Genomic DNA, 21,104 nt, shown 5'->3' with positions numbered 1-21,104 from the left:
AAACAAAGCCTGGCTAAAAAGGCTGCGCAAAATTACCAGCTTCTTCACACCATCTGCTCAAAAGCCCAAAGAGTTAGGCAGAGGATTCTGGGGCACCCAGAAGTAAATCTCAGGGTAAAAGCATCTGGCCTGACAGGTTTGCTTGTCAACCATCATCAGAATCTGCTTCCCTCAGATCATAGAATCATAGAATCATAGAATATCAGGGTTGGAAGGGACCTCAGGAGATCATCTAGTCCTGAGAAACTCCATCTTTTTATGGCTGCTTTTATTGTTCTAAATCTGAGAAGGCAATAGCCATTGGAATCCCACTTACATACAGACACGGAACTTGGTCCTTCCTCTTCTCATCACCGAAGAACTGAGGAGAAATAGGGGGAAACTTCTGCCTTGGTGACTGTTGTGTGGCTGAGGGTATAATCACCTGTCAAGGACTGGCGATGTGCTGTGTCTTTAAGGGCTGACTAAGTATGTGACTGCTCACAGAATATCTCTCAGGGGTAGCTGATGCTTTTCAGCATAACTCACCTTGGGCTCCTACAGGGTGACTGAGACCTCATACAGTGTGGCATTGACAAAGTTTCCCCTTGTAAAGGAGCTACAGTTTGTGATTTGAGCTGGGCCAAAACTGGATCCCCCAATCTGAACATCCCCAAACTTTTAGGGAGTTTGAAACATAGAACTACACTGTGACCCAGATTTCAGGATCAGGGCTTTTCTCAATAATACCCTGAACTGGAATCCACTTCCCCAATGCTCATGTACTTTGAGAGAGTTTGAAACCTGGCTCTGAACCTGGATCAGATTTAGATAGCTAAGCCCTTTGATACCATGGTGATAGGCACACTGTATATAAAAGCATGGGTGAATCGGCATTCCCTGCCAATGACCATCAAAGAATAGCAAAAAATTCCTCTTTCTAGACCTAACATCCTTCCTATTTGCTCTCCTGCTGTGATTTAGGAGGAGGTAGGTGTCCCATCACAGTAACAATAAGGGCCAAATTCAGAGATGATATGAGTCAGACCCACTTACACTGAGTTAAACTATTACAACTACTCACCCCCATTCAGTCCATATGTGAGGGAGTCTAAGTAGGTATGACTTAGCCCAAGGAGTTGGGGAAGAGTCAACACAGCTTTTGTGAAAGGAAATCATGCCTCACCAATCTATTAGAATTCTCTGAGGGTGTCAACAAGCATGTGGACAAAGGTGATCCAGTTGAGAGAGTGCACTTGAACTTTCAGAAAGTCTTTGACCAGGTCCCACACCTAAGTATTTTAAGCAAACCAAGCAGTCGTGGGATAAGAGGGAAGGTCTTCTCATGGATCAGTAACTGGTTAAAAGACAGGAAACAAAGGGTAGAATAAATGGTCTGCTTTCACAAAGCAAAGAGGCAAATACTAGGGTTAACCCCCAAGGATCTGGATGTTGAGAAGGCCAAAACTGTAACAAGGTCCAAAAAAGAATTAGTTAGGTTCGTGGAGGATAGGTCCATCAATAACTATTAGCCAAGATGGTCAGTGATGCAACTCCGTGCTCTCGGTGGCCCTAGCCTCTGACTACCAGAAGCTGAGAGTGGATGAAAGGGGATGAATCACTCGATGACTACCTGTTCTGTTCATTCCCTCTGAAGGACCTGGCATTGGCCACTGTTAGAAGACAGGATACTGGGCTAGAGGGATAGATAATAAGACAGAAAATATCACAATGCCACTTTATAAATCCATGATATGCCCACACCTTGAATCCTGTATGAAGTTCTGGTTATCCCATCTCCAAAAAGGTATATTAGAATTGAGAAGTTACAGAGAAAGGCAACAAAAATGATTGGGGGTATTGAACAGCTTCCATATGAGGAGATATTTTAAAGACTGGGACTGTTCAGTTTAGAAAAGAGATGACTAAGAGGGGATATGATAGAGGTCTATAAAATAATGAATCATGGAAAAAGTGAATAGGGAAGTGTTATTTACCCCTTCACATAATCTAAGAACCAGGGGTCAATGAAATTAACAGGTAGCAGGTTTAAAGCTAACATAAGGAAGTACTTCTTCACATAACGTGCATGGTCAAACTTTGGAACTCATTTCCAGGGATTTGGACTGGACGACAGGGAATGGATCATTCAATAATTGCTCTGTTCTGTTCGTTCCCTCTGAAGCATCTGGCACAAGCCACCATTAGGAAGTAGGATACTGGGCTAGATTTACCATTGGTCTGACCCAGTATGGCTGTTCTTATGTTCTTATGAGCAAGTGTAAGAAAGGCTCAAATTAAAGTAGAGTGGGGGTACTTTAATTCACATCTTCTTCGAGCTCCTTTTTGTGTAAGTCACAGCTACTTAGGGCCCAATCCAAAGCCCATTGAAGTGAATGGATGGGTGGGTGTAAGTAGTTTTAAAATATTCTAACCAAGATGAAGGGAGTCTGAATTAGTGGATATCATCTCTGAATATGGCCCAAAGTTCTGGCTCCTTGAAGGATAAGGTTGCCATCCCAAGGGAAAGGAGCAATAAGCTTCATGTAGGGAAAAATTACTAAGGGGTGATAAATTCTGAGTTGGTGAGGAAAGAAAGGCAGCAAAAGGCCAGCTTTACACGTAGGCAAGTGACAGTCTTCATCCTTTTCTCTTGACAAATTTGCCAAATTTTACCATTTGTCCCTACCACTGGAGACTGATGCATGAAACCCACAAGACCAGGGCTTCGACAACCAGCTTTGTTTGAGTTTATCCACCTCCTTTCCAAATGTTTCAAGCCTGCCCTGCATTACTTAATGTAGCAAAATATTCCACAGTCCCCGGACTTCCTGTTTGAAGCCTTACAGTAATGTGAAACATCTGTGAAAAGGGAGGAAAAGCAGAGTTGCCTACAAGGCAAATGAAACGGGGGCAGCAGTTCACTACTCGAAGCAATCTGGCAGGCTAGTCCAGTTGGGATTTCAGTAACTGATTCTTCAGGAGAGCAGGAAGGACACAGCCAGAGAAGGGTTTCAGGGACCTGCTTGTAAAAGAAGAGAGATGAGTAAAAACACAGCAGAAGCAATAAAGCAAAAGAAGCGATGAGGCGGAAAATGGACAAAGCAAAGCCAAGGATCTCCAGTTTAGGCTCAGGCCATGAAGGGCAGTATTGCTACTGAGATTCACCTTCTAAAAAGCAGGGGGAGGGAGAAATCCTGGTACTAAAGGCAAGCTAACTCTAGGCCACTTTTATAGGCCCACACTGTGCCACCTTTAGTCACACTGAATACTACCTTACTCCACAAGTATTCCCACTGAAACAATTGGGAGTGACTGCAGTGTAAGACACCACTCCACATGAGTAAGGGTGACAGAATCTGGCCCCTAGTGTTTTATTTTTGTGTACTCCCTCTTATTTGCAATGCTGTCTTAGACACATGAAAATAAGCTAGTTCCCTGCCACTCTTGTCCTTTTCTGTCAGGTAGATTTCTTTCCCCACTTCCTCAGCTGGAGCTGAACTTAAAAAAGAGATGCTTCTCATCTCATTGGGCTAGATTCTGCCTCTGCATGGGCTATGCAGACTTAGGGGCCTGGTGTGCAGGGGTAAACAGGTGCTGTGACCCACTACGCCTCCCTCCCTAGAATCAGTGGGCAGGAAGTGGCTGAGCAGGAAGTGGCTGGGCAGGGTGGGAGAGCAGAAAGAACCTGAGCCAGAATGGAGTGGGTAATACTGTGTTATGGGAATGGACCAACAGCATATTCCTTCCATCCCTGGAGCATAAGGGAAGCAGAGAAGAAATCATGCCACTCTATGCATGATTCCCTGACTTGAGTGCTCCTGGTACCAGCACATCAATGCACTGCCCAATATGCAGGACTTGACAAAGCATCCAATTAAAAACTTTTTAAAAAGTCAATATTTGATCCTTCTGAGCGAAGCTCCAACAAACTGGTGTGTGCACCGAGTGAAAGTCAAAAATAGCTAAATGTAATACATTCTGCATTCCAGCTTCCAATGGGTTATGTAAACAAGAGCAAGGGAAATGCGTGTGGTTTTTTTAATTACACAGAGCACCTTGAAAGTGTCCTTTCACCATGAATATTTTCTTTTACTTCTTTAGTTGTGCATTCAGCATCATCAATCAAGCCAGCAGAAATCTATGTGGAAACAGTACTTGGTAATTAATTACGGTTTTAGAGTCAGAGCCAGCAGGCATAAGCACATAACAAAATAGCAAAAAACAATAGTAGCGGTCCTATAAAAATGATGGCTTTTTAAAAAATACTGCCTCAGCTACGGTGGAGTAAGATGTTGTTTTTAAGGAGCGAGAGTTAGGGCTGATCCTGGGATTTAGACTTGTGTAACTTCATTGACTTCAGTGGAGTTACTCCTGATTTACAAACAGTGTGAGTTAGATCAAAATCAGACTACTGGAGGTGATAAGATATCTCCGTCTAGATTACAACAATTTTAAGGTGGAACAAATATTGGCTATAAATCTAGGCAATACCCCTTTAAAATTTAAGTTATAGTATAAGACTTTTCAGACCACTCACCACCCCTAAACACAGTTCAGTGTTCAACTCTGTGTGAGAGCTCCTTATTTAGAAAAGCGAGCATTCCACCTCAAGAGAAGGAAATTCCTAGCAACATAAGGAATCTGATGACGGAAAATTCAAATAAATATTAACAATTTCAAAAGTGTGCGGAAAGGACTGAGAATTCAGTGAAAAGCACGTGGTGTGTTTCTGCATCCCTTGGGGCTTCCTGGATGTGGCTTGCCATATCTGGTTTGTCCCCAAACCACTTAGTTTCATGGCACTCAGACCTTTGGAACACACGCAAAGGCTCTCAGTTGCTTTTTTTACTTAACATAAATTTAATGCTGGTGCCAGATACCAGACTGAAAACAGCATTGGAGAGACGGAAGTCTTCTGTTTACCCACAGAACTGGTAAAGCACGGGCAGCAGCAATGCACTCTTCTCCATGCTGCCCTGCCAGTGCACCTCAACCCTGATCTGGTGGCACTATCTCTAGGGATCAGAGGGGAGTTCAGTTTCTATGCACAGGCGAGAATTGAGCCTTCTATTTGAGATTGCTAATAAGGGTTCCAAGTAGTACTGGCTGTGATGGTGGTTTTTAGGGATACAGTCACATGTTCGCTACCAGGAACTGGACTGAGATTACCAACTAATTTCACATTAGGTCACCACGCAGCTGTCAGATCGTAACTATTTGTGGCCACTACAGACTAGGTCCCTCATCTTGCAAGTGACTGCATGCAGGCACACCCCTACTGAAGTCTAAGGGGCTCCACACAGGCGAATGTGCACCCACAGTTAATTGCAGGAGTGGGATCCGAGGCTATATTTTAATCAGTGAGTTGGTGAAAGACATTCAAGAGAGAGACATAGCAGTATAACTCCATATATACACACACCCAAACACACTCTATATTAGAACCCTGACCTAGGGCACCAAAAAACCCTGGAGCTTTTTAGAACAATTTTTGTGTGTTATAAAATATAGTTTGTCAAGGATCAGAATAATACATTAATCAGAATGCAACAATACCTTTTCTTTTTCCTATGTAAACAGATTGCTTAAAACCTTAGGGCTATAAAAATAAATACAGCTATGAAATACAGTTGGGTCTTTTTGTGGCCATTAATTTTATTTTATTTTTCCTGGAATGTCAGAGCTGCTTGCGTCTTGCTGAAAGACACTCAGTACAGCAGAAACTTCAAAAACTTTGGCTCTGATCAGCATCCCAGTTGTCCTAAATCTTGGGTTTGCTGCGCTCCCATAAAAACCACATGGCAATGGCAGCCCTTGACAGGACTACAACCTGTCTGCATCTCTTGTCTGTCGCACTGCTGGGAGCAATTCCTGGGCAGAGCTCAAGGATTGGGTCCTGTAGGCTTTCTCACGTCTGAACAAGATCCTGCTGATTTTTTCACTTTGATGGGAAATTGTAACCACCTTCCCCGCTTTATAGCAGCATGGTCAGACTGATCAGATGCTAAAGAGAGTGGTATATATTCAGCTCTTTACCAATAGCTTTTCACTCTTAGAAGGAAAGGACTCCTACAACAGACCACTTTTGATAGGATTTATGCAAGGAAGAAAACCCCTCGCTTGTCACTCGAGGCCAGCTTTTAACGGCATTTAGATGCCTAAAGATGCAGATAGGTGCCTTAACAAAATTGAGCTGAAATCTAGATGTTACCACAAAATGTTTCACTTTTGACAAATTGGCATTTTCCAGTGGAAAAACATTCTGTCAGAAAATCTCCAAACTTGCTCCAATGAACAAAACTTCACTGAATGTAACAAGATTTTTATCTTCAAGCACAAAACACTCCAGGCACTAAAATACTAACCCATGATCATCCCAAGTATTAGGCGTAACTGTTCATACGGGGTAAGAGATCCACCCACAAGTTCCATTACCCAAGGTGTAAGATAAGATACCTGTGCAAGTGATATAGCTCCCCCCTTTCTCTCATGCATGCATACACACAAACACACATACACGGACTGCATTAAAGCAAACAGAATGACTTTGTTTTGTTCTGTTTGAAGACAGTTTAACAAAGAGCTTTAGTGAGAATTTGACCTGGTATTTTGGTAATGTGAATTTTTTTGCAGGTATTGAAAGGAGACTCCATTTGTTGCAAGTTGAGATTTGACAGTCCCCACTCAGTTTTAATGCTGGTTTAATGATCAGAAACAGGATCATACTCTTTAACATTAAAATAATCTGGTTAATGCTTAAACAGAAAAACTCCTTCCCCTCTTCCCCCCACTCCTGATTGTTAAACCAGTATTCCACTGGAAGGAAACTGGTTTACGATCTCTGTCTTTGGGTCTCTCCTACTTCTGATACCACAGATGATGTCACCTTTCACTTAAGATGGCCACTGCTGACAGGAGGCAGGAAATTATCAGTGTAATTGTAAAGCTTTCATTTTAAATATAACTCAGAGTTTCTACTACGTTACTGGCTAAAATATACCTTATAAACTTGGGAGAATCTGCACCGGAGTTTTGTATAATCTCATAAACTCCTCACTGGTTTTCAGTGGCAGATTTGCACACATTTTTAAATGTAAACATATATAACACCTTTTCTTTTTAAATTAGTGTACTAGGAACCACAGATCTCTCAAATAAAACTAAATACTCTGGGCCAGAGGAGTTACACCAGGGATGCATTTGGGTCCCTGATTGTTACTACCTAAAAATGTGTTTGATGGCAACAAAATAGCTCAAGATCAGCATTTGTTACATAAATATTTAGATAGAATTGCAAAATTTTCCCCATCTGGGTTGTGGAGGATCTCCCAATATAGAACCCAAAGACCCACTTGCTTGTGATAGTCTGGATGATACCAAAAGGGCCCAGTGACAGGGTTTTGAGAAGCTTGCAAGAGGACAGCTGATGGTTCTCATTACAGATTGCACACACTGCCGCCCGTAGTGGATTGTGTAAGCTAGCGTGTGTGTGTCACTGCATTATTTATATCCCTTTATTATGCTTTAGACTCCCATGGTGCCGTTGTGGAGAAACAGGTGCAGAGCCGACTGCGAAACAGTGACCAAGAATGTTTCCCCGAGCCAAGAGCTGAGCAGGGTTGATCGGAGAGAGACACAGCCATCTGGAGTGACAGGTACTGATGGGACTGGAACAGGCAAAAGTTTCACAGAATGGCAGGGACAAGATGACTTGCTGGTGGATTTGGGCAGTCGGGGGGGTGGGGGTGGGGGTGGGGGTGGGGGTAGAAGCAGCAGAAATTTTGAAGTAAGTACATAACCTAAGCACTTTCGATAGATAGATAGATAGATAGATAGATAATTACACACATGCATGCATGGGGTGGCCCAACTTTTTATAATATTGGACAAATGTAGGACGAATGTAGCTTCTAACTCAATATGGGGTGTCTAATTCTGGATAAAATCCTGGGCAGGATAAGGGGACACATACTCCTGTGTTCCTCCTATCCCTGTGTGACTGTGCATACATAGCAACACATGGAATCGACCCTACCTGTGCAGTTTCCCCACTGAGGTCGTGATGTATTAGAAGAACAAACTATCTGATCTGGATTTGTTCATTTTACTTAACAATCATATTTACAATACCCAAGAAAAGCAAACTGTACCCTGTTAAAGGACAGATCCACTTTGGTCCCTGATCCTGGTCCCTTGTTCTATGGTGCAGCCAGGGAAGAGAAGGGAAAACTTTGCATCACTCAGCAGCAACAACAAGCTGCTTAAAGAACAAAGCAGACAGGTCCAAAGGGGTGACCTGGGGTGAGAGTAGATTATTTAAATGAGGTGAAAATGGTGAAACGCTTTGTGAAGTTCCATAGTGACTCAGAATGACTGATTCAGGGGTATTGATAACAGATCCTGAGGGGGATTCGTGGCCTCAAAGGAGAAAGGGCTGAGGAGGGGGAAATTGTGAGAGAATATCAGAAATCCCTTTCAAGTGCAAAGGATCCCACATAGGGTGGCAGGGGGGAATCAGATCAGGGAATTAGGGTGGGATTTTCCAAAAAGCTCAGTATTGCTCTCTCTATCTCTGCTCCCTTTGAAATCAGCAGCAGTTTCATCATTCTTTTCAGTGAGACCAACACTGCGCACATTTGAGAAGCCCCTCCCCTCCCTTAAAGCCCTCTCTCATGCCAGTAAGGACTCTTCTTTGTCCAAATATCGGCATTTCATGGAAGTGCTTTTGAATATATAATCAAGTGCCTACCCAGGGCACCGCCTACCTGACGTACCTAGTTGAGTTCTTTAACTACAGGTCAAACAGAATTGACCAGAAACCTTGGGGACACTTAAAAGTAGCCTTGCAGAACTCTATTTGCCTGCACACCTTGTATGAGTTTTCAGTGAGAGTTTTTTCTGTAGGAGAGGGCTGGTCTGGAGGCGAGTACTGGTAAGTAAAATACCGTTATTATTTCCATCCTCAATCATCATGATAAAAGGCTGGTCAGTAGCTTTGTGCTTGAGCCTGTGAATTTCTATAACAGTTTTGCAAAGCTTCCTTAAAGTGGTCCTTTAAGAAAAAGGGACAGCTCCTGGAGATGATCCTTCTTGCAGGCTCCACTGTATCACGGCCGAAGTTAAGGTGGCCTGGGTTGCACAGGGTCACAGGCTGTCATGGCCAAACCAAACAGAATGCTCTGCCTAGGGTGCATTATGAATTCATGTGAAGAAGTTGATTCCTAAAATATTATTCCAAGTGAATAAAAACCCCTCACTGAATAATGACACACCTGGCAGTTCTTGGATTGCAACCTTCTTAACGTCTCCCCACTACGTTTTCTTACATATCCTTCTTTAGAGGGCAAGAAGGAGTAGTCCCTACAGTGCACAGGACTACACTGCATCATGATGACATCATCAAAAGGTGGAAAATGCCAGGCAGGAAGGAGTTTGTTATATCACCACTAATATGTAAAGAGTCCTGGAAAACCAGAAGCAGGAGATCTACTCATGCTGTTTGCACAGCGGAGCCAATAACCATCTGAACACTGAGTGACAGCTTCTGCAAAGTGAAAACAATCCTGCAAAACAGTGGGGACAGAGAACCCTGTTGGGCTACTTTGGCAAATAAATCATTGTTACCACTCATCTGCCACTTAATGGAACAGGGTCTTAAGTAAAGCTAACTTCCTGATCCAGCTCTGAGTGGGGACAGGGTCTCTAAACTGGTTCAGGGTTACAAGCTGTTATGGTATTTAACAAGCCTAGAGAAAGAGTTTCAGTTTACAAACTGTTTTCAGATTTTGCCTCCTGCTCTGTTCCCCAGCTTTCGTCCTCAGGCATCATTTGCTGAGATGCATACGTCAATTGTATAAAGCTGGAGAGGCTGGCTATAGATAGGGAGAAGGGTCTACTCAAAACAGAGATCTGTTTCTGTCTCACTCAAAGTCACTTGAACACTCCCCACTTTCCGTGAATGAAGGCCACTTGGATCCAGTTGGTTTGTGACTTATGGGAGGGAAGTTTCAGCTAGGAACTCTCCTTTTATAAACTAAAGAACTAAAGTGATGCTTTCTCCAGAGACTGGAGGCCCTCATGTCTTGGAGAAGTGTTGCCTTGGAGGGGACATTTCACGATCCCACCACCATGCAGTGTGTCATCCTGAAGATTGCCACATTGTTGTGATCAGCTGGTATTCAGCCAGCCATGCTGCTGTTAGCTATTTCATTCACAGTCTAATTTCAAGCTGATGTAAGAGGTGGAGGAGAGGCAATGGAGGAGTATTTTATAACCTCAGTAATTGCTACGGCACAGTGACAGCATTCCCAGAATATAGTGCTGCCTCAGGAAGTGACACTTGCAGTAGAGGTGTCAGAATGAGTCCTGCAGATGACATACCTGTGTTATTTACAGTACCCAGGTGATGTTATTCCCAGACATAGTCAGCCAAATTCATGGCTAGTTTAACTCAACAGAAGTCAGTTAACCAGGAATGAATTTGACTTACCATTTCCTCAGGCAAGGGTCTTGAGGTATGACAGGGAGAAACTGTTAGCTAATGAAATGTTCAGAAAAGGTGTCAGAATAAAACAACCTTTCAATGGTGGAATGATTTCCATCACAGTTTTTGGTGTATTTCTTTTCCAAATACATATAACTGCAGATTTCTAAGAAGGTGGGAGACTCTAAGGCCCTGTATAGAAATGGAAGGTTCTTCTGTTGAGTCACCATACATTTATGCATTAAAATCCTGCATTAAGAGTCTGAGTAAATTACTGCTGAGTGATACTGTCAGGTGGACCTAATTAGCTCCATCAGGCTATTCAAGTGGTGGGCCTAGTTCTTTGGGTGCGGTGTTTTTATTTACTAGAAAGTCCAGCTTCTGAAAGGAAGAGGGAAGCCTGAACATTGGGTCAGAAGCTAAATATTCTGCTGAGGAAGTTGTAGGATTGTAGCTCTTTCATTCAGTTATTGGTGAGTGAGCTGGAAACCATTATTAAAAGTAAATGTATAAACTTTAAAGTGATAACTGAATATGGGCAAATGCCCCACAAAGAAGTTGGCATTCTCCACCTTCCCAAAGACTGTCTGAACTCTTTGCTGGAGTTCTTGTGAGAAATAGTCTGGAGGTTTTGTGAAATTCTTGGCTAATGGGTAATTCTTTGCTGTGAATAGTCAGGGTATTTCTGCTTACAGCTTTTCCATCTCCAAAACTTTCCCAGGTACAAGTCAAATCCACCCCAGTTCTAGGAACTAAAAGGGCATTTTGGCCATGTCAATGGTTTTCCATCCAGACTCCTGTAATGATTCCAGAGCTGAGTAACAATGCTTCAGGATGGATCTCTGGTACCAGTCATAACTGAAGGTTACTGGCAGGACTCAGTAACAGCGAGTCCCCTTATTCCTGGCAGATTCTAGCACTTTCATTACTTGATAGCTCTCTCTCTTTTTATGTATTACAGTCACTTGTACTCCTTTTCTGTTTCCTCTGGGTTACAAACTATGGAGAGGTTTCAGAGTAACAGCCGTGTTAGTCTGTATTCGCAAAAAGAAAAGGAGTACTTGTGGCACCTTAGAGACTAACCAATTTATTTGAGCATAAGCTTTTATTGAGCTACAGCTCACTTCACGATGAAGTACTCCTTTTCTTTTTGCGAAACTATGGAGAGTGGCTCAGAGGCATCCCTAGAAATTTTTCACTTGGTGCACACAACTGAAACACTCTCACTTTAGCTTAGCAGGGTGTCTACACATACAAATGTTTGTCTTACACTAAGCAAACTTCCCTTGTGTCCACTCCCCAGAACCCCCCACTTCCCTTTTCCCACCAGCTCACCTGTGTGTGGGCACTCACCGCGGCTCCCTGTACTTCTAACAGGACTTGAGGCTGTCACTGAGCAAGTCCTGCAGGCAGAGCAGAGGGACACAGGCTTCTGGAAGCAGGAAAAGGCTGCAGGGGAGCCCCGGTGCAGAAGCTGATCCCAAAATGTGCCGCCCCACTGCCCATTCAGATTTGGCCCTGTGGCCCTTCATCATGACGGAGGGGTAGGCAGGGCCAAAACTGAATGAGTAGCATTGCATCCTGGCAGGTTTGCATGGCCCTCCGTGATGAAGTACAGGAGTCACGGTGCTGCTCGGGGGGGCCCCACAGCGCCTTCACGGGGCCAAACCCGAGCATCACTGCAACCCCTGTGTGCCATGTAGCAATGACACTCACTCAATTCTGGCTGCACTGACCTGCTGTGATGGAGGAGCTGCTGAAACAAACCTGAATGGCAGTGGGGTGGCCAGAGCTGCTGCTCCTCACTGTTGCCACTAGGCTGGCTTCTGCACCAGTACCTGAACCAAATCAGCCAGAGCTCAGATTGGGCCCTCCCACAAATTGGATCCTAACCATGTGTCTAGGCAGCCTATGCCTTAATCCAGCCCTGCCAATGGTATACACCGTGCGTAACATGGACACCACTGGAGCGACTCAAGCCAAGTCTGAAAAAGAAGAATGTATTTAACTCTATTTGAGACTGAACTCGATCAGGAATCTGGAGTGTTGCTCAGGCAATACCAAGTATTGCAAAATAATGAGGTTTCTTTGTTTCTGAGATTTATTTTTGCACAGACTTACTTTAACATCATATACAAACATTGCCTTACTATGTGAGCATTGTATGTGCGGAAAGTCCTCTGTTTTCTTTTATTAAAGAAGTTAAATGCACAGGGTTAAACCCTGCAGCCATTACTCAGTCGTATCTCAGTTCTGAGTAAGAGCTGCAGGCTGTGGCCACAGTAAACCATATCTGATTTACATGGAATTTAGTGTTCACATGTAGATCTCAGTGTGAGCTGAAGAAATGGCTTTGTTTGTTGGAGCTTCGCTCAGAAGGGTCAAATATTGACTTTTTAAAAAGTTTTTAATTGGATGCTTTGTCAAGTCCTGCATATTGGGCAGTGCATTGATGTGCTGGTACCAGGAGCACTCGAGTCAGGGAATCATACACAGAGTGGCATGTTTTCTTCTCTGCTTCCCTTATGCTCCAGGGATGGAAGGAATATGCTGTTGGTCCATTCCCATAACACAGTATTACCCACTCCATTCTGGCTCAGGTTCTTTCTGCTCTCCCACCCTGCCCAGCCACTTCCTGCCCACTGATTTTAGGGAGGGGGGCGTAGTGGGTCACAGCACCTGTTTACCCCTGCAAACCAGGCCCCTAAGTCTGCATAGCCCTTCTAACTTTTTATTTAATGGTAATTCTCGGTATATCAACTGCACTACAGAAACCGTCCTATGATTATCATGGCTCCACATCAAAAGTGTATGAAGCTTAGTGCAGTGGCTGTCAACTTTTCCAGACTACTGTATCCCCTTCAGGAGTCTGATTTGTCTTGAATATCCTTACATTTCACCTCACTTAAAAACTACTTGCTTACAAAATCAGACATAAAAATACAAAAGGGTCACAGCACACTATTCCTGAAAAATGGTGTACTGTCTCATTTTTACCATATAATTATAAAACAAATCAATTGGAATATAAATAGTGTACTTAAATTTCTGTGTATCATATATAGAGCAGTATAAACACGTCATTATCTGTATGAAATTTAGTTTGTACTGACTTTGCTAGTGCTTTTTATTTAGCCTGTTGTAAAACTAGGCAAATATCTAGGTGAGTTGATGTACCCCCTGCAAGACGCGTACCCCTGGTTGAGAACCACTGGCTTAGTGGATAAAGTGTCTCTGTTGTGTTGCAAAAGTAACGAATACTTTACTGCTTCTATTAAAATTCCCACTAACTTTTCTTTTTCAATGGGATTATAGATTAATTATCCAGGCCATTTTTCTAAAATTAATTAGCCCTGATCCAAACATTACATCTGTTTAATAAAAAAAACACATTAGGAAAAATAAGTGTTCCCCTTACACCCCAAATAATAACATGGGGCCTGATTTACAGATGCAAGACTATAGTTGTAGATGGGTATAACGCCACAGAATTATACCAGCATAAAAACAAGAGCCACTGACTGGGGAGAGAGGCAATCAAGTTAGGTATAACTGTGACTTGTTAAATGGGGACCCCTTGTGTAGCTAACCCCTTGCCAACGTGGTTATCTTGCTTAGACATTGCACTTCAAAGAAGCTGTGTTGTTTGGGTTTATTTTTAAAACATGGCTTTTTCTCTTCCATGCTAAATGTGCTGATTGGACATTTCTATATTCTACTTAACCAAGAACAGAATAAAGGCAGGTAACACTGTGGCAACTGGTATTCAAAAGCAGAACCAAAGGTGATCAGCAATTCAGAAGGGATATAAACTGATACTTCATTTAAAGGCAATGAACCTCAAACACAGTCTTTTATTGAAAGAGTTCCTTCTTTTTCTTCCCTTTCTTCCTCAGCAGTCATGTAACAGAAGCAATTAACATTTGGCAATGTCCCCTGGAGTGGAACACCTCATAAATCTCCCACTACGAAAGCTGAGACAACACAAGTCTCTTACTCCATGCTGCTCCACAGGAAAGAAAGTGGGCATTGTTCAGCATCCAGGCTCAGGTATACAATGTCCCATCTGGAGCATCTGTACTGAAACCTAAAATTGTGTGTTTTGGGAGAGGCCAGGGTGATGGAGGTGGGAGAGACGGTGAAGAAAAGAAAAGAAAAGAAAAGAAAAGAAAAGAAAAGGAAGAAAGGTTTCCTCTCTGCCAGATTTTGGAGAAGAACGCTTCCAATTCTACATTTCCTGCCCTGAAGAATAACGATACACTTAATAAAGTATGAAATTGAAATAACTAGGTTTAGGCCACCTCATCTGTTTTTCCTGACTGCACTCTTCTCCCCTGCCCTCAGTTGTATCCTGTGCAGTTTGTCATGTCTTTGGAGAGATGATCATCAAGTGACGGCATCAGGAAGTCATTGAGTCAGATTTCATAGCTAGGTCTCTTTAGGACAATTGTTTATCCTAACTTAGGAATGGTAACCAAATCTTATGCTTCAGGGAATGAATTGATTCCTTGATGAGACTTATCTGTCAGACAAAAAACATCTTTCCTACAAAGACAGAGTGGCTGACATACACACACGAGCAGGCACCTGGATTCAGGAGCAGTATCTTGTCCTCAAGGGAAAGGCTTTCTGGTTTGGTATCTCTGATTGTAAAACTCATCTAACTCCTTTCTTGAATAAAGATGCATTAAGGACTACAGATGTGTGGATGCACTAAAGTAAGGTGCAACAACAGGGGAAGAAGAATGAGTGCCTACAGATGAGGGGAGACTGTGACATTGTCAGGACATAAAAAGAAAAGGAAAAGGAGTACTTGTGGCACCTTAGAGACTAACCAATTTATTTGAGCATAAGCTTTCGTGAGCTTATTCGCTTTTTGCGAATACAGACTAACACGGCTGTTACTCTGAAAAAAGAAAAGGAGGACTTGTGGCACCTTAGAGACTAACAAATTTATTTGAGCATAAGCTTTTGTGAGCTGAAGTGAGCTGTAGCTCATGAAAGCTTATGCTCAAATAAATTTGTTAGTCTCTAAGGTGCCACAAGTCCTCCTTTTCTTTTTGCAGATACAGACTAACACGGCTGCTACTCTGAAACCTGTCAGGACATAGACTGCCTTTTACTCTAGGTTTGTGCAGTGCCAAGTACAATGGGGCCCTGATCTTGGTTGGGGCCTCTAATTGCCATGGGAGTACAGATAATCAAGAGGAAAATTCATCCTGTAACTCCGTTGAGCTCAATAAGTAGAGCTGTCCATAGAGCAGTGGACGTGTTGTTCCTTGACTTTAGCAAAGCTTTTGACACTGTCTCCCACAGCATTCTTGCCAGCAAGTTAAAGAAGTATGTGCCGGATGAATGGACTATAAGGTGGATAGAAAGCTGGCTAGATTGTTGGGCTCAACGGGTAGTGATCAATGGCTCCATGTCTAGTTGGCAGCCAGTATCAAGCGGAGTGCCCCAAGGGTTGGTCCTGGGGCCGGTTTTGTTCAATATCTTTATTAATGATCCGGAGGATGGCGTGGATTGCACCCTCAGCAAGTTTGCAGATGACACTAAACTGGGAGGAGAGGTAGATACGCTGGAGAGTAGGGATAGGATACAGAGGGACCTAGACAAATTGGAAGATTGGGCCAAAAGAAGTCTGATGAGGTTCAACAAGGACAAGTGCAGAGTCCTGCACTTAGGACGGAAGAATCCCATGCACAGCTACAGAGTAGGGACCGAATGGCTTGGCAGCAGTTCTGCAGAAAAGGACCTAGGGGTTACAGTGCACGAGAAGCTGGATATGAGTCAACAGTGTGCCCTTGTTGCCAAGAAGGCCAATGGCATTTTGGGATGTATAAGTAGGGGCATTACCAGCAGATCGAGGGACGTGATCGTTCCCCTCTATTCGACACTGGTGAGGCCTCATCTGGAGTACAGTGTCCAGTTTTGGGCCCCACACTACAAGAAGGATGTGGAAAAATTGGAAAGAGTCCAGCAGAGGGCAACAAAAATGATTAGGGGACTGGAACACATGAGTTATGAGGAGAGGCTGAGGGAACTGGGGATGTTTAGTCTACGGAAGAGAAGAATGAGGGAGGATTTGATGGCTGCTTTCAACTACCTGAAAGGGGGTTCCAAGGAGGATGGCTCTAGACTGTTCTCAGTGGTAGCAGATGACAGAACGAGGAGTAATGGTCTCAAGTTGCAGTGGGGGAGATTTAGGTTGGATATTACGAAAAACTTTTTCACTAGGAGGGTGGTGAAACACTGGAATGCGTTGCCTAGGGAGGTGGTGGAATCTCCTTCCTCAGAAGTTTTTAAGGTCAGGCTTGACAAAGCTCTGGCTGGGATGATTTAATTGGGGATCGGTCCTGCTTTGAGCAGGGGGTTGAACTAGATGACCTCCTGAGGTCCCTTCCAACCCTGATAATCTATGATTCTATGATTGATTCTTTGGGAGGAGAAAAAAACAATTGTGGTGACTTACACAGCAAGGCCAACTTGTGTTTCATGAGTAAAAGTGCTACATGGAAACAATGTTTTGGTAACTCCTGTCCGTGTTCTATTCAGCTTCTTATTCAAGATATCAACAGTACAGACCCTGAGTTTCCTGGGCATCATGGATATAAGGTTTGTAGCACCCCTCTGTCACAGTAGCATTTCATTCCTGGCATCCCCACAGAATGAGGTGGAAAGTCACCTTTCTGGCTATTACGTTTCTGACAGCTAAATACATGTCCGAAGCACAGTCCCTACTGCCTCTTCCCTTTTCCAGGGGAGGAACGTTTACTCCTGGCCTTGACTCCCAGCTTCTGAGGTGGGCCTTGTGCTGCTTTCTCATTGTTTACCTGCAAGACAATACTGTCTTTCCTAGCACTTCTCTTGTTTGCCTGACTTGACTCTTCATGTTAGAAAGGATCAGAGAGGGGGGGCTTGGGTGATCATTTTCCGCATGAATGAGTTCTGATATCACCGAGTACCTGAGCCATGACCCTGTGCTTGACTTCTCTACAGCTCCATTATCTCAATGTATGCAACAGTAGGCAGTGACAATGGAGCTTCTTCTACTGAGATGCTGATGCACAATACGAGCGCCCCTGCTCCTCCCCCTTGAGTTCAGTAGTGAAATCCCGTTCTGGGTCTCATTGCTCTCATAAGCAAAAGGGAAAGGCCCAAGGCACAGCAGGTCACTTTAGTGCAGTCGGTGTACAGAGCAAGTTCCATATATAGCTGTGTGAACTAGACACTGCATAAATTTCAGAATATATTTCAATCTTGGATTCCTAAAATCATAGTGGGTTCCTCTCCTACCACAGTCCCTCTGTCTTCTCCCCCAAATTGCCCCACCCCCCCTCCTGAGTGCACAAAAGGCAAGGGTTAGCTGGTGGAGTTCTGTCTCCTCTTTTCCCTTTACCATCTCCAGTGGTCCAGAGCATATGGAGGTTGCTGGTTGACTGAATGTGTCAAGTAATGAACAATCTTATGCACAGATAGAGACCCTGACAGCAGATTGTACTGACATGCTTCATAAGTGACGGCCATAAAACACAAAAGACTTGACCGCTGTCTTGCATAGTTTTCAAAAGAGTAGGCCTTACAACAGCACACATGTTGCAGTATGCATCCAAGTGAACAGTGCATGAAGCCAACATGGTAATAGTGTGCATCAGAGAATTCACTTCCTGGCAACCATATGGTTGGAGATATTGCCCATTATCCAAGTGCTCCCCCATCACTTCCTCATCTCTGGAGTGCATACCTCTCTAGCCACAATCCATCACACTATAATAAAGGGCTCTTATTTGGTATGGTTTACTGCCAGTTCTACTAAGGTCCAGCAGGATCTTTCCCTAGCGTGTTTGTTGCTGCCGCCTTGGGGAGGAAACAGAAGAGTATTCCTGAGAGCTCTGTGTTGTCCTTGCACAGTCTCCCAAAATATGTCTGAGTGGGGGAGAATGCAGAGCAGCATTTCCTCCTCTGACAATTACTCTTCCCTCGGCTGTGTCCACTGAGCAGTGCACAAGGCGTGCGTACAGCTGCTGTGCTAGGCCATGCCCTCACACATGGGCAGGGTAACTGTGATCCCCACAGATGGGATGGTCAGGGCCACTGACTTATTGGCAGGTACTAAGTCTCATTCTCCATAGCTGGCCTGGAATTAAAGAAGTTGAAGACAAATGAAGACAGCGCAGGCCTCACATGACCCCTGAAAGTTTCCAAAATGCAGGCAGAGTTAACAAGAAGAGCTAGGCAAATAATTCCTAGTGAATTACTTACTTAACATTTTTTCTATTTTCGGACAAGTTGCACAATTCTCAAATGTATTTGTTAATATTTGCAAATTTCTTTAGTAACTAATTCTCAGCCCGCAGAGTATTTGTAAAGAGTTCATTGTGAATAGTCACCATTTGCACTCTGGCAGTTGGATATAGCAGTCATATGGTATCGATGCTGTTCCCTGATTCGATGACTTTTGTAACACATCATTAGCTAAGCAAATTTCAAATTGCACATTCACTGTTCCAATCGTGGATATTCACTGCTCAGTTCAAAGTCAAATTTGACCACTACTCAGGCTGACCACTTGCTTACTGTGCATATTCATTCTAGCAAATCTCCCTCTGTACAGTTCTGGGAGAATGTGAACTCACAGAGCCACAACACAATCAAAGTCAATTCCTTGAAATGCTCAAGCGAATACTCCCAGTACCGTTTTTGCATTATTCACCCAGTCTTACAGCAGTCCTTTCCGGAGTGTATTTGGGACAGGTGCACGGTGCCATGTTTATTAGCAAATAGAAGAGGGGTATGGCTTCCTCTTTCTGCCTGGTCACTGCTTTTCCCTTCAGGTGTTGGTTTATTGAGTGGTAGTTGATGGGGAGGTTAATTTTTCCCCCTTTGCTGAGCTTAGCACTCAAGTCCCTGATCTCACAGACAGACTCCAAACATTCAATTGAGTACACTCGAAAAATGTAGTGCAGAAAGTAATTACTTCCAATGAGTCCTTTATCCACTGTAAGAGGATTGTGAGTATGCCCCACTCACCGTGCATTTGTTAGTGTCTGGCAGGCAGCACTGTACTGCTGAAAAAAATTATGTCATTTTTGGCACCAGCCATTTGGGAGCCCAGCTTCGGAGAGAGTGAACCAGTTTTTATCCTGTTTTAATACTGGTTTGACAATCAAGAGAAGGACTGTAAAGATTACGCACAGAACATTAACAATCTGTTAAACAGCAGTGCTTATTCTGATGTGCAAACCAGTATTAAGCTTCAGCTGGTAGCTGTTAATATCACTTTTCAGCAGCATGAGAGGAGGAGAGGCTCTGCAATGCCAATTTTTAATTTATCTTTGCATCTAAAATTCAGAGTTCCTATGTTGGGTGTTAGGAGGAGATTCTTTGCATTCTGGGAAATCTCAGAACATGGCTCTCTGCAGAATGGAGAGCAAATAGCTTCATTTCAAGAACTTTTGTAACTGGGAAACTGGGTCTTAACATCTCAGCTGCTGCCCATGCTAAAAAGCAGGGCATGGTGCTGGTGCCACCCACAGGAAATATCCTCTCTTGGGAAAGAGATATGGCCTATAGCATCTCTGTCACTGTCAAGTTAGAGAGCAGGGAGTGGTTCTGGTGCCACCTACAGGAAGTGTCCCCTTGATGGAAGAACAGGGACTTGCCATTTCTGTCACCATCCAAATGAGAGAGCAATGCACTCTGCTGGTGTCCCCTTGAGAAAATACCCCCCCTCCCCCGTCTGGGAGAACTGGGCCTTAGCACCTCCACAGCAGGTGTGTACTGTCGGTTAGGGGACAAAGGAGAACTGTGTTAGCAGCCTATTTCTACCTATTTCTGTTAGTGTTTGAAATTTGAAAAGTTAACTGGATCCACATGAAGTTTCCACTGCTCCGCCCATATTCCCCCATCTGACTCTGCTGTGCCCACATGGCACGCCTGACAACCCCTCCCCACACCAACCTGGTGGAAGAAACCCGTGCTTGGGGCCATGCATTTCTCTCATAGCTACTGCTGTTAGGCTGTAAGTTCCTCTGGTAAGGCCCCCTGCAACGCTATTTATCTTCTCTCTACTACCCTGCACTTCCTGGCTGAAAGAGTCACTGTCACATGAGTGTGGTAGATCACCAAATGACTCTCTGAAACCAATTACTTTCTGGTTTTCTGCCTGAGACACGTTGGAAAGCATGTACATCTGCCTCTTGCCTCCTCTATGGGTTTAGGTGAGGATGAGCGCTAAGTGAAGTCCTCTACAGGGTCCAGCATTTATCTGTACTGAATCCCAAACCAAACTTGAACCCAGCTCAGAATCAATCCCTGAGCCAACACTCAAATCAAGATGGCATGTTGGGTAGCACTGAACCTGAACTGTTTTGTGTTTGTCTTTGGTGATCCTTCTCCCATCCTAACCTGGATGTCTCCTCATGCCCAAACTCAACCCCCAACCTTCTATGGGATCGGTTCTTTTGAAATGCAAAATCTGTCCTTCACAAAAAGAAGCCCCTGGCTTTGCTCTCCAATCCTTTAGTTAACCCTTACTCCGTCCCTACCTTCTCATCAAAGCTGTACCTTTCTAACTAGAATATCCTTTTCTTCAGTGGACGGATTTGGGCAAAGTTTATAATTGACAGCACAGGTTTGT

The 21,104-nt window shown here is 43.7% G+C and overlaps 1 long non-coding RNA gene across 1 annotated transcript; it reads left to right on the top strand.

Annotated features, from left to right (window-relative positions):
- Positions 1–7,514: 7,514 nt before the first annotated feature.
- On the top strand, positions 7,515–14,647 carry LOC142072900 (uncharacterized). Its single transcript, XR_012669508.1, has 2 exons — positions 7,515–7,637; positions 14,362–14,647. It is a non-coding gene; the product is annotated as an uncharacterized LOC142072900 (long non-coding RNA).
- The last annotated feature ends 6,457 nt before the right edge of the window (positions 14,648–21,104 follow it).

This window comes from Caretta caretta, chromosome 7, assembly GCF_965140235.1.
Source record: "Caretta caretta isolate rCarCar2 chromosome 7, rCarCar1.hap1, whole genome shotgun sequence".
Classification (NCBI taxonomy): Eukaryota; Metazoa; Chordata; order Testudines; family Cheloniidae; genus Caretta; species Caretta caretta.
Note: the sequence above shows the minus strand (reverse complement) of the source record. Positions and strands in the feature narration are given on the sequence as shown.